Source organism: Triticum dicoccoides, chromosome 1B, assembly GCF_002162155.2.
Source record: "Triticum dicoccoides isolate Atlit2015 ecotype Zavitan chromosome 1B, WEW_v2.0, whole genome shotgun sequence".
NCBI lineage: Eukaryota > Viridiplantae > Streptophyta > Magnoliopsida > Poales > Poaceae > Triticum > Triticum dicoccoides.
The window spans coordinates 338,741,511-338,753,709 of record NC_041381.1 but is presented as its reverse complement, the minus strand read 5'-3'; the positions used below and the strand labels follow the sequence as shown (position 1 = coordinate 338,753,709).

General features: G+C 49.6%; 1 pseudogene; it reads left to right on the top strand.

The window, feature by feature from the left end:
* The first annotated feature begins 4,535 nt into the window (after positions 1-4,535).
* On the top strand, positions 4,536-4,675 carry LOC119351592 (annotated as a pseudogene).
* Positions 4,676-12,199: the final 7,524 nt, after the last annotated feature.

Sequence of the window (12,199 nt, the reverse complement as noted above, 5' to 3'; positions counted from 1 at the left end):
TTCACTAGTGCCTGAAGCGCCCAATAGGAGCTCTACCCATAGTGGTATCTTAATAAGACCAGCCGCCTCCAAGTTGGGCCCATAATTTGTATATTTCATTTTTGTTGTGTGCCTCTGCCCTTGTATTTTTCGTATTGTAAGAAATATGAGTTTTTGTTTTTAGGGAAAGGTCATCATGGCTTGCTTTATTGAACTAAAGAACAATTACATAGTCTACTAGTTGGCTAAGGATGTTAAAAAAAACTAGTTGGCTAAGTAAAAACCCCGAAGGTTCACTAGCCCAACTATTGTCACACTTATTACAAAAAACTGAACTTAACTAGCTCATGAACAACAGAATTTGCATCACGAAAACAATGCTTAAAGATGACATTCTCTATTGACCACAAAATATGAGTTTGTGTAGTTGTGTTCTGAAGTATATATGAGTGCCACGTAATTTTAGATCAACAAACCTAGACGAGGATGGTAAAGCCTAGCTATGGCCTTATTACCATGCTTATGGATGTGTATGGTTCTTCTGGTGGAAGAATATTTACAGTCCTGCATATCCAGTTATGAATATGCTTCCATTGGTGAAATGAAAAAAGGAGATATTTTGGGACTTCGGGTAGCCAATATTTAACTCATTATGAATGGAGATCATCATCCATCAAATGTGTACTTCTACACGATCCTACTGCTCTGACCGACCGGTTATCAATCATGTGGCGGTTGGAGAATTCGTAGACCGTAGTCCCCCGGCGGGTCAGGTTGTATTCGGCAATTGTGGGACTCGTTGGAAGCAGATTCTTTATCTGGGATATCAATCAATCAAAGGCCGCCTGAAAGACGAATATCAATCAAAGAGTTAGGTACTCTTTGTATTTTATCCATGATTTACTAGTGAACTTCGTCAGAGAAGAAGAAACATATGTGCGCCTGTTGGCAGTTATCCGACAAGATGTTAGTAGTATAGATTGTGAAGAGAGAGTAGTTCTACCAGTTCTCTGTCCAGGCTAAATTGTACAGTATTCACACCCAACTTCTTCCATCGTTATAAAACGGTTTTGCATGGGATAGAGAAGGAATGACCCATCTGTCTGTCTGTCTCCATTGTTCACCCTGGGGGTGGTGGTGCTGCTAGCTAGCTAGCGTCTAAAATGGATTTGCTTTCGCTAGACGTTAGTCCACGGAGTGCAGTCCATGTAGCTCCCCAACCTGGCCAAACAAACATGGCAGATATATAAAAAACATTACGCACAAGATCGATCGATCGTTTTCAAGCAGGCAGCACAGCAGCAAACCTAAGAACTGTTTCCAGGAAGGAATTAAGCAGCCCTGCCCTGCCCCATGGTCTGTGATAAACAAGCGTGCATTTCTGGGGCCATGCGGGCACACATCACCAAGTATGGGCAGTTTTCACGACGAGCTATTTAAATCCCCGTTGTACCACCAAAAATCTGAATGATTTGAGAGACTGTGCATGCGAATTGCCGGCCTGCCCGATATGATATTCAATCTGTGCATGTTTGCTGCTGAGTAGGCACCGAGTACAACATGTGCATAACTTTGACACGGCACAATGGAAGAAAATATCCCATTGCCGATAGGAAAACAAAGCCGCATGTCCTTTCCAAAGGATCGTAATCGATCTGGATAAACATGGTACTAGTACTTAAGTAACACTTGGCTCAAATGAGCTTTCGTGCGCTTTCTTGTCCATGAAGGGTGATCTGGAGCGGTTAAGATGCCGAAACGTAGCGCCATCGAAATAGCAATCGAGTCAAGTCAATGGCCAGTGACACTGACACGGCACCAAGCAATTGCAGGCTTGACTCCTGCGTCCCAGAGACTATTGCAGCGCAAAGCGCGCTGTTGAACAGAAAACTTAATTGGTCAATGGCGACGCGCACGCATGACGCCATTGTGGTGACGATCTTTCACGCTGCATGTCGACATGCATGGCCGCACCAATAGGACAACTGATTGTTGTAGTAGTAGGAGTAGTATACGATGCATGCATGGGGCCTACACGGGTTGATTTTGCTTACTGTAGTAGCAAAATAGTTAAAAGTACATCAAGGAACTGTTATATGGAGTAGTATGAGCTAACATAACATATCGGTGCATGTTGCACATATAGATTATCTATATGGAGCATGCATGTTGTCATTTTCTTAACTTCCAAAGCTTGAACAGGGCTAAATCTGCCGCATTAATAATCGGAAATGTTAATGCCCACACGTGTGGGCGTTGACCATCTCGACCACACGCATCCATCACCGTCCAGTACTATATGCACGAATCTTGACACAATCTGGCTGATTTTCTGTGCCACGTAGGACAAGGCGTGTGTGTGGTGTGTGACATAGTTCGCCCACACATCCATTTTACCACAAGGAGGGGCCGGTGTGTGGACGTTTAGCAGTTCACCCACACACCAGTTTTCAGTCACGCACAAGGGCTGGTGTGTGGGCATTTGCCATCTCGCCCACAAGCCCGTCTCCTCTCCCACACGTAAGCTGCTAGTTGCCATGTGTTTTTGCAGTGCACATGGCAACTGCCTCTAGTGTGCTTTATAAGCAGGTGGCAACTTTCTTTTTTTACCCGAGTTGCCATGTGTTTTTGCAGGGTACATGGCAACTGCCTAGTATGCACATAAGCAGATGGCAACTGTCTTTTACCGAGTTGCCATGTGTTTTTGCATGGTACATGGCAACTGCCCCAACGTGCACGTACATGACAACTGCCCTAACGTGCACGTAAGCAGATGGCAACTCTTCCATTTTTCATGGCAACTGCCCTAGCATGCTTGTGAGCACATGGTAACTCTCTCAACTGCCTAGTGTTAGTATGTGGCAACTCCTAAAGTTATGAAATCATGGCAACTACATTAGATCAGACCATACATGGCAACTGCAGTTGAGCAACCATGGCAACTGCAGTTGTCCGACATGGCAACCGTAGTTCAGCGACATGGCAACTGCAGATAAACGAACATGGACGAGGGTCTGTACCATGGCAACTGCGGGCGCGCGGTGAGCGTCACGCGTCGCGTGCGGGACCAGAAGGGTACGAGGCCTGACACACGGGCGTGTGGGCGTTATCAATTTCGCCCACACGCACGCGTGTGAGAGGGTTCAGGAGGGAAAAAAAGACATGTGTGGGCATTAGTTGTTTTGCCCACACGTAGGTGTGTGGGTTGGTTGCTGTCCATGCCACACGAGGCGTGTGGCACAACTATCCGATACACCACACGTGTGGCAGTTATCGGGACCCTTAATAATTTATCAATGTATTGATGTGTCTCAAAACCATGTCACTGAGATCTCAGTAAGATTAATGTATAAGTTGTTGGGCATAGTTTCCTGCCCAATTGCACGTTATAAGAACCAGTAGGATTAGTTTAAGTGTCTGCCATCGACTTTGCCCAACGCACCCCAGCCGCCTCCTCTCTCCTCCAAAACAAATCTAGGGTTCGTGCCTCTCGCCGGCACCGCCGCAGGTCCTCCTCGTCTCCAGTGGCCTTAAGGCCATGGGGGCGCGGTGGATCTTGGCAAGGGCCGGCGGGAGGACTTCGTTGTTAGTTGTTCCTTCGAGTTTTATTAGAGTTTGTTTTCTGCTCAGGAAGACGAGATGGCGGCGGCTTCCTGAAGATGGAATAAAGGTCTCCCCGCCTAGCCCCCGTTCTGATGGTGCGTCCAGTATCGTCGATGGGCGTGTGGAAGCGTTGTTGAAATAGAGTTGTATAGGGATAGGACTAGTGTTTGAAATGTAAACTTCTCCTATCCTTTCTTCTGTCTAACTCCTTCTCTACCGACCTTCTCTATGTATCTCTCGATCAAACTCTTGATCGATCATCTTGTAAGCCATGGCAACATCCATATAAATACAAGTGCGGCCCGAGAAAAGGGTTTAACGCTTCCCACAATATCTTACATGGTAATCAGATCATCTTCTTCCTAGATCGAGAAGAGATTGCATCTAGCCTACCCAAACCTCACCATGACGACCGCCTCCACCCAATCAAGCACCATGAGTGCACTCACCACCTCCCTCGCCTCCTCATCCACCTTTGCCCCTTCATCCAGCAGCACCCAAGCCATGTCCCTTGGGGCACCACCGCAGGAGAAGCTCATGAGGAACAATTTCCTCATGTGGAAAGCCATCGTGCTGCCGCAAATCAAGGGCGCACAGATGGCTCACCACCTCGATCCGACGAGCCAAGCGCCGCCGGAGACCCTCACCGTCACCAAGGACGGGAAGGAGGAACAGATCGTCAACTTTGCACGCCACCTCTGGTACGCTCAACAAAAGCAAGTTCAAGGTTTTTTGATGGGCTCTTTGTCTCGCGAGATCCTTGCACAGGTGGTAACGTTGCAGACTCCAGCGGAGGTATGGGCCGCGATTCATGCCACTTTTGCTGCCCAAACTCAAGCCCAGGCCATTAATACCCGCATTGAATTGACGAGTCTGAAAAAAGGAAACGTAAGCATGACAGAGTATCTTGCCAAAATTAAGATGCTCTCAGACGAGATCGCCTGCACAGGAGCGGCGTTAGGCAATGCTGAGATCGTCTCCCATGTCCTCGCCGGCCTCGACCTCGACTACAACCCGGTCGTGTCGGCTCTTGCAGCGCGGGTTGAGCCCGTGACTGTCCAGGAACTATTCACCCAACTGCTCAGCTTCGACACACGTCTCAATCTGCTCCACGGGATGAACGTTCATCAATCCTCCGCCAACACTGCTTCACGTGGCCGAGGAACCAGTCGCGGGCGCGATCACCAGGGGCGTGGTCGTAGCAGCGGCCACAGCGGGCGTGGACGCGGCAATAGCCAAAGCACGCGCCCTGGCGGGGGCGGCTACACCAACAGCAACGTCTCCGCGTGATCTGGAGGGGGCGGCTACTCCAACACCAATGCCTCCTCTGGATCATCTTCTTCCAATCGCGTTCGGTGTCAACTATGCAAGAAACCAGGGCATGAAGTCATGGATTGTTGGCAACGCTATGATGAGGATTATGTTCCTGATGCTCGCCATGTAGCTGCTGCAATCAGGGAACAAGGAGGTGGAGATGACACCATATGGTATGCGGATTCAGGAGCTATCGACCATGTCACCAATGAACTTGAGAAGCTGTACATGAGTGAGAAGTACTTCGACAACGATCAAATTCACACGGCTAGCGGTGGAGGTATGGATATATGTCATATTGGTCAAGCATCTATTAACTCCCCTAATCTTAAACTTGATTTAATTCTTAAAGATGTCCTTCATGTTCCACAAGCCGACAAAAACCTTGCATCTATGCCTCGTTTGACTCATGATAACAATGTTTTCTTTGAAACTCATCCTACATATTTCTTTATAAAGGATCGGGCAACAAGGGAGCTCATCCATCACGGTAGATGCATTGGAGGCTTGTATCCCATTACATCCGGAGCACTTAACCGAAAGCGTCGTCGTCATCAAGTTTACTCCACTGTCAAGCCCTCCTTGCCAAGATGGCATCAAAGATTAGGACATCCTTCGTTGATCATAGTCAAGCAAGTAGTGAATAAAGGCAATCTTCCATTGTCATCTAGTCAAAATATTGAGTCAGTTTGTGATGCTTGTCAATGTGCAAAGAGTCACCAACTTCCATATCCTAGGTCAAATAGTGTGTCTCATGCTCCGTTGAACTTATTTTTACTGATGTATGGGGTCATGCAAGAGATTCTTTTGGAAGAAAAAAAATATTATGTTAGTTTCATCGATGATTTTAGCAAGTTCACTTGGATATACTTGCTTAAGTTTAAGTCTGAAGTTCTCTTTGTTTTTCAAGAATTTCAAAAACTTGTTGAACGTCAATTTGACAGGAAAATCATTGCAGTCCAAAGTGACTGGGGAGGAGAGTATGAAAAACTCAACTCTTTCTTTCGCAATATTGGTATTGCTCATCATGTCTCTTGCCCTCATGCTCATCAACAAAACGGCTCTGCTGAGCGTAAGCATCCTCATATTGTTGAAGTTGGTATATCTCTTCTGGCTCATGCATCAATGCCACTCAAATATTGGGATAAGCCTTTATTGCCGCCACTTATCTTATCAATCGTCTTCCTAGTAAAGTAATTGGTAATATTACCCTCTTGGAAAAATTGTTTCATCGAAAACCCGACTATAACTATCTCAAAATCTTTGGGTGTGCATGCTACCCCAATCTTCGTCCATACAACCGGCACAAACTTGAATTCCGTTCCACTCAATGTGTTTTCCTTGGCTATAGTAATCTTCACAAAGGGTACAAGTTCCTTGAAGTTTCCACTGGACGCATATATATTTTTCGTGATGTTGTATTTGATGAAACAATATTTATTTTTGCAAAGCTTCATCCAAATGTCGGAGCCCTACTTCGTGCAGAAATTGCACTTCTTTCTAACTATATTCCTAGTCTTGATCATGGGGGGGAGTTAAATAGTGCTGATCATATGACTAGTTCCAATGAAAAAGGAAATTTTAATTTTGGTGTTAAGTGTGCAGATTCAGACTGTCATTTTATGCAAGAGAATACAAACAAGGGCAGCAGATCCCAGGTTGATTCAGGTGGCAGCGAAGGTGCAGGATCCGAGGAGGATCCAGCCGACAGTGCGGCAGGCGCGCGATCCCAGAAGGATCCCAGCGCGCGGCATGCAGCAGCGGACGTGGTGGCCGACTGCCCCAACAGCGCGGGCCCCTCTACCCCAGCCAGCGTGGGCCAGCACGCCTCGCCTATCGTGGTTCTAAGACTGACAGTAGAAAGGGGGGTAGGTATGGATAGGCAAGATCTCAGCTATGGCGAAGGTGTACACACGGGTTTTACGAGTTCAGGCCCTTCTCGGAGGAAGTAATAGCCCTACGTCTCGGTGGTCGATTGGATTAGATGTGTGATATTACAGGGGGTGCGAACCCTTGTCCCAGAGGAGGGGGGTGGCTTATATAGAGTGAGCCAGGACCCCTGCCCACCTCCATTACAAGGGGCTTAATGTACATAAAGTAAGGGGCGTTACTGGTAACGCCAACCTTAAGTGATGTTAATGCTTATAAAGACTAAGGGGTGAACGTTCGACCGTTGCGGGTCCTTCTGACTCTTGGTCTTTGATATGGTCGAGTGACTCTTCATATGGTCGAGTGACGGTAGCGAGGACTTCCGAGTGATGTGGTCGTCAAGTGGATTGCACTCGACGTGTTCGACTGACGCTCCCCTGTCGTCTGTTGGTCCTTTTATCTTCCAGGGAAGTGACCTTGGGTAGGGCGTATAGGTCAGGCCTAGACCCTACCCCAGGTTTGTATCCTCATCAGTAGCCCCCGAATGGATTAAGGTATGAGTGAAAAGTAGGTTCAAGTTGAATCTTCTCCGAGCTTCGTGTTTTCACGAGTGTCTCCTGCAAGACTGAACGCCCGCGTCGATACTTCGGTGTTGACTCAGTCGCCTTGATCCATTCAGTGAGCTATCGATTGAACTGGTGACCTCATGTGTCAAGTGCTGTGTTGGAGCGCGGGATCTTGGGCGCAATTGTCTACAGTGTATTCCGGATTTCACGAGATACGAAATTTCGGGGAAGCGCGCGGGGTGGAGAGCGCTGAAACGGGTGGGCCGGATAAGTAGCGATGCCTCGATTACCGCACCGCCTTTTTCTCCACGTACGCTGCGTGCAACTGTTGCGGGATTTGACGGGATTGCCTGGTCCCACGCGTCAGTCACTCGGAGGTGGCCCTTTATAAGGCGATGGGTCCGAGGCGCTGGCACTGTGCACGCTTGTTCCTTCTTCTTTCTCCTCTGCTTCTCCACCGCTCCCAGCACCTCCGCTCTCGACGCCGCTGCTCCCCAGCCATGGTGAAGGACAAGACAGCGGCGCTAGAGCGTTCTAAGAAGGCGACGGGGGCGGCGAAAGGCAAGAAGCAGAACCGCGGGTCGTCGTCGCGTCGGGGCTGCCGCCGGGCTGGATCCAGGGCGATTGGATCCGGTCTTTGGTCCGGCAGGAGGATCTAGACGAACTGGAGGAGTTCGGATTGATCGCCAAGGGAGCGGCGAGGCTGCCGAAGGGGGAGATGGAACCGCAACCTCGACCGGGTGAGTGCGTTCTGCTTGCCACCCACGTCGACCGGGGTTTCTCGCTCCCTCCGCATCCTTTCTTCCGGGGATTCTTGAACTTCTTTGGCGCTCAGCTCCACCATTTTTCTCCCAACACCATCACATATTTAGCTGTGTTTGTATCGATGTGCGAGAACATCTTAGGGTGTCGACCGCACTGGGGTCTTTTTAAACACATCTTCACCATTCGTTCCCAGTCGGTAAAAAAGGCGAAGTCGAGTGACTCGAAAACCCACGTCATCCAGATGTGTGGGGGTTTAGGTATCCAAAAGAGGAATAGGAGTGCCTTTCCCGCCATGACTCTTCCTGAATCTGTTAGAGGCTGGCAGTCGACCTGGTTCTACTGCCAGGACATCGTAGCTCCAGGTCAGTTGACTGGTCTTCCCCCCTTCTCGTTTGACCGTGTTCAGACTCCCACCCCACTGAAAGTAACCGCTGATGCGACCATGGAGACGAGGATGTTGGTGGATAGAGTGGTCCAGCTCATCAACGATGGTGTTACCGGCATGGACTTGTTGGAAGTGTTCCTCAGTCGACGCATCCAGCCTCTCCAGGCCCGCGATCACCCGATGTGGTTGTATCCCGGACCGGACGACACCGCTCGGGTCCATCCAGAAGAAGTGCAGTCTGAAACAATAGCTTTGTGGCTGAGGAGCATCACAGGCAACCAGGACAACCCTAGAGGATCCAGGAGAGTTGTCCCTTCGATGACGGAAACCCGCCCGACAAGGTATACTTTTTGTTCCGACTGCTTCCCGCTCACGCTCCGACTGTACTTGATGTTGACTGACTCTCGCTCAACCGATTTGTTCTGCAGGTATTCACTGAGATGCATTCGATGCCCAACAGTGAACAAGCTTTGGAGCAGGGCCAGGAGGGGGAGGACAGTGCAGAGGAGAGTGGTGAGTGGGAGTCTACGGGAGAAGAGGAGGAAGAGGAGAGCGAGGAGTCGGACGAGAAGGAAGAAGTCGACTCGCTGCCGCGCTCCGAACGTCGATCCAAACAGCAGCAAGATCCGACTGGCGGGCGTGGAAAAAGCGTGGGCCCGAGTGTCAATACTCAGAAGCGCATTCAGACATCGACTCCGCTGCCGATGGAGAAGGTGGCCAAGCAGCCTAAAGTTGCTCCTCCCAAGGCCCGGAAGACATTACCGCGAATTAAGATGGATGTCCCCGTTGCTTCGGGGTGAGTATCTCGTTTGCGTTTTCGTAGGTCAACTAAAGATTTTCTTGTTCCGACCGACCAATTCATGTGTCTTTCCAGTCCCACCTCTGCTGCCACTGACATGGACATTGACAAGGCGCCAGGAGACGAAGAGGCCACCTCACGAGTCGGTAAGTCCGATCGACCAAGCTTCATTAAGTTGAGTAGATCGTCAATCAACAGAATTTCTGACATTTCTCTCTTTCTGTAGTTCCCAAGAAGTTGTTGTGCTTCCTGATGGTGAGGAAGAAGAAGCGCCTCTACATGAGAGGAGGAATAAGAGTGGAGGGTCTGGAAGGAGGAGGCTTGAAATCCAAGTCCCTTAGTCGACGCCGGCACTTGAGGCAGTGGTCGAACGTTCTGAAGGGCCAGTTCGGACCAACGTCACATTTGCCAACCCGCTGACGACTGATCGTTCGTCGGGATCGACTGCACAGACTCCTGCTGCACCAGTGCAACTCCACTTGTCCGACCCGGTAACTGCTTCGACCACCTTGGAGCTGTCACTCTTTGCTACGTATCAAACTCCAGATGACTCGCCGGGCGCCGCTAGGGAAGCTCTTCGTCAGGTGAACCTTGTCATGGAGCAGGTGAAAGTGATGCATGAGGCTAGTCAGGTAGCTTACAACGCCAGCACTGCTCTTCAGACCAATGTTCAGGTCAGCAAAACTTCGACTGAGCTTTTGAGTGTTGTCTTTATATCTGATCACCCAGTGGGTGTTCCTTTGTCTAGAATTTAGGAAATCTTCAACTCCGCTCGCCTTGAGCTGAGTCCCAGTAACCTATCCGAACCAGTGGGGCACGCCGAGTGCACCCACTAGGTGTAGTCCCTGAGACCACGGTCGACTGCTTGCAGTCAGCTGAGGTCTGATGGTGTATCCCTTTTTTTGGTCCTCACGCTGAGTAGGCCTTGCTGAGTATTGATCTGTTCTAGTGGGGGCACGCTAAGTGCACCCAGTGGGTGTAGTCCCCGAGACTATTGTTGGATATTTGATTCGGCAGTAGTCTTAGAGTAATTCTTCTCCTTCACTGTCGCTTATTTCTGTCGACTGACATGTCTGTCTTTCTGACTGCAGAGGTCTTGTGATCTTGGAGCTCGGCTCACCGAATTAAAGAAGAAGCATATCAATGTTGAACTTGACCTTGAACTCGCGAAGAAGAATCTCAAGACTGCTCAAGAAGAAACGACCATCATGGGAGGTAATCGTTCGACCGTTTTGTCTGCTTTTTAGCTTCACCCTTCGCACTGGTTTTTCTTTCAGTCTCTTTGAACTGAGTGATTTCACACAAGCAGATGTGCATAGTGAAAATCGCCAACTTCAGTCTCGTCTGAAGAGCGTTGTTTCTTTAGAGAGGATGAAGGAGGCTTTGGAGCAGAAGGATCTGGATCTGGCAGCTGCTCAGAAGGAAGCACGCGAGAAGACGAAGCTTGCGGACCAGAAGCTCGCTTCGATCGGTAAATTAGAGGAGGAGAAGCGAAGCTGAAGACTACCATCTCGGACGCTAACCGAGAAGTCGAGCAGCTGAAGAAGGACAAGGAGAATCTGACCACTAAAGTCGGCGGCCTCAGGACCAAGACAGACAAGCTAGAGTCCTATCTGGAGCAAATCGCCATGAAACTTGTTCTGAAGCTTGAAGGAATGATCAGTCGACTGCAATTAATTTGTCGCCGACTAAACTTTGTTGTCATGCTGTTGACTCATCATTTTTCGCAATGGGACAGAACTGTGTCAGGACTTTGAAGCTGAAACCGGGCGGGTCGAGACGGGTCTCGACCCCATCAATTGTCCTGTGAAAGATGATGTTGCAATGAATCTGCTGCGATTGGAGTCGCGCTTGGATGGTGCAGTTGCTTATCTTGCTCGACTGAAGGCGGCGATGACCCAAGTGGATGCTGAACTCTGGCCTCAGGCGGAGCTGTCTCAAGACCTCGAGTCCCTGATGACTCGACTAAATCAGATTCCAGGCCGAGTGCAAGAGTGGAAGAAATCTTCCGCTCACTGTGGTGCCAATGTCGCCTTGTCTTTGGTCCGAGTGCACTGCAAGGAGGCTAAGGAAGACAAGCTGGCAGCTCTCAAAGTGGCGAACACTAAGAAGCACTCTTTCCAGGACTTCATGGACACCTTCCTCGAGGCAGCCACTCGCATCGCCGAAAGCATCGACCTCGACAGCTTCTGCGATCCGGCCAGCCCTTCTCCCACCGAGTGATTGAAAAAACATTATGCTTCACCTTTATTTTCCTCGGAATGCCGAATATTTTGTAACCATTAAAACTCCTACGGGTCTGGTGCCCGAGTACTTTTAATCTGCGGTTAGGAAACTCTGGATTTATCTTTGAATATGTTGGGTTTATCTTCGAGCGAAATCTGTTCTTCACTTGGATCGGTTTCTCATCGTTTGATGCAGGTGCTGAAGAAGGATCAGCAGTCAACCCGTTGATGAGCCCTTGGCAGCATTGATCAGCTCATCAGCGAGGTACTCAATAATGGTCTTGACGTTCCTGTCATCAGCAAGGGGCCAATCGTTGGGTGCATACAATCTCGTCCTTCTTCTTGACGGTGCAGCCCCCGGGTGGGGGGAGGGGGTGTGGTCGACCCGCAGCCTCACTCACCACTCGGTATGATTTTCAAACTTAGGCGAGCGCTGGGCTGCAGCTAAGCCCCCGAGTGGAAGGGTTGCTCACCACCAGGTAGGATTTTCAAACTTAGGCGAGCACTGGGTTGCAGCTAAGCCCCCTGAGTGGGAGGGCTGCTCACCACTCGGTAGGATTTTTTAAACTTAGGCAAGCGCTGGGCTGCAGCTAAGCCCCCGAGTGGAAGGGTTGCTCACCACTCGGTAGGACTTTTCAAGCTTAGGCGAGCACTGGGCCGCAGCTAAGCCCCCGAATGGGAGAACTGCTCACCA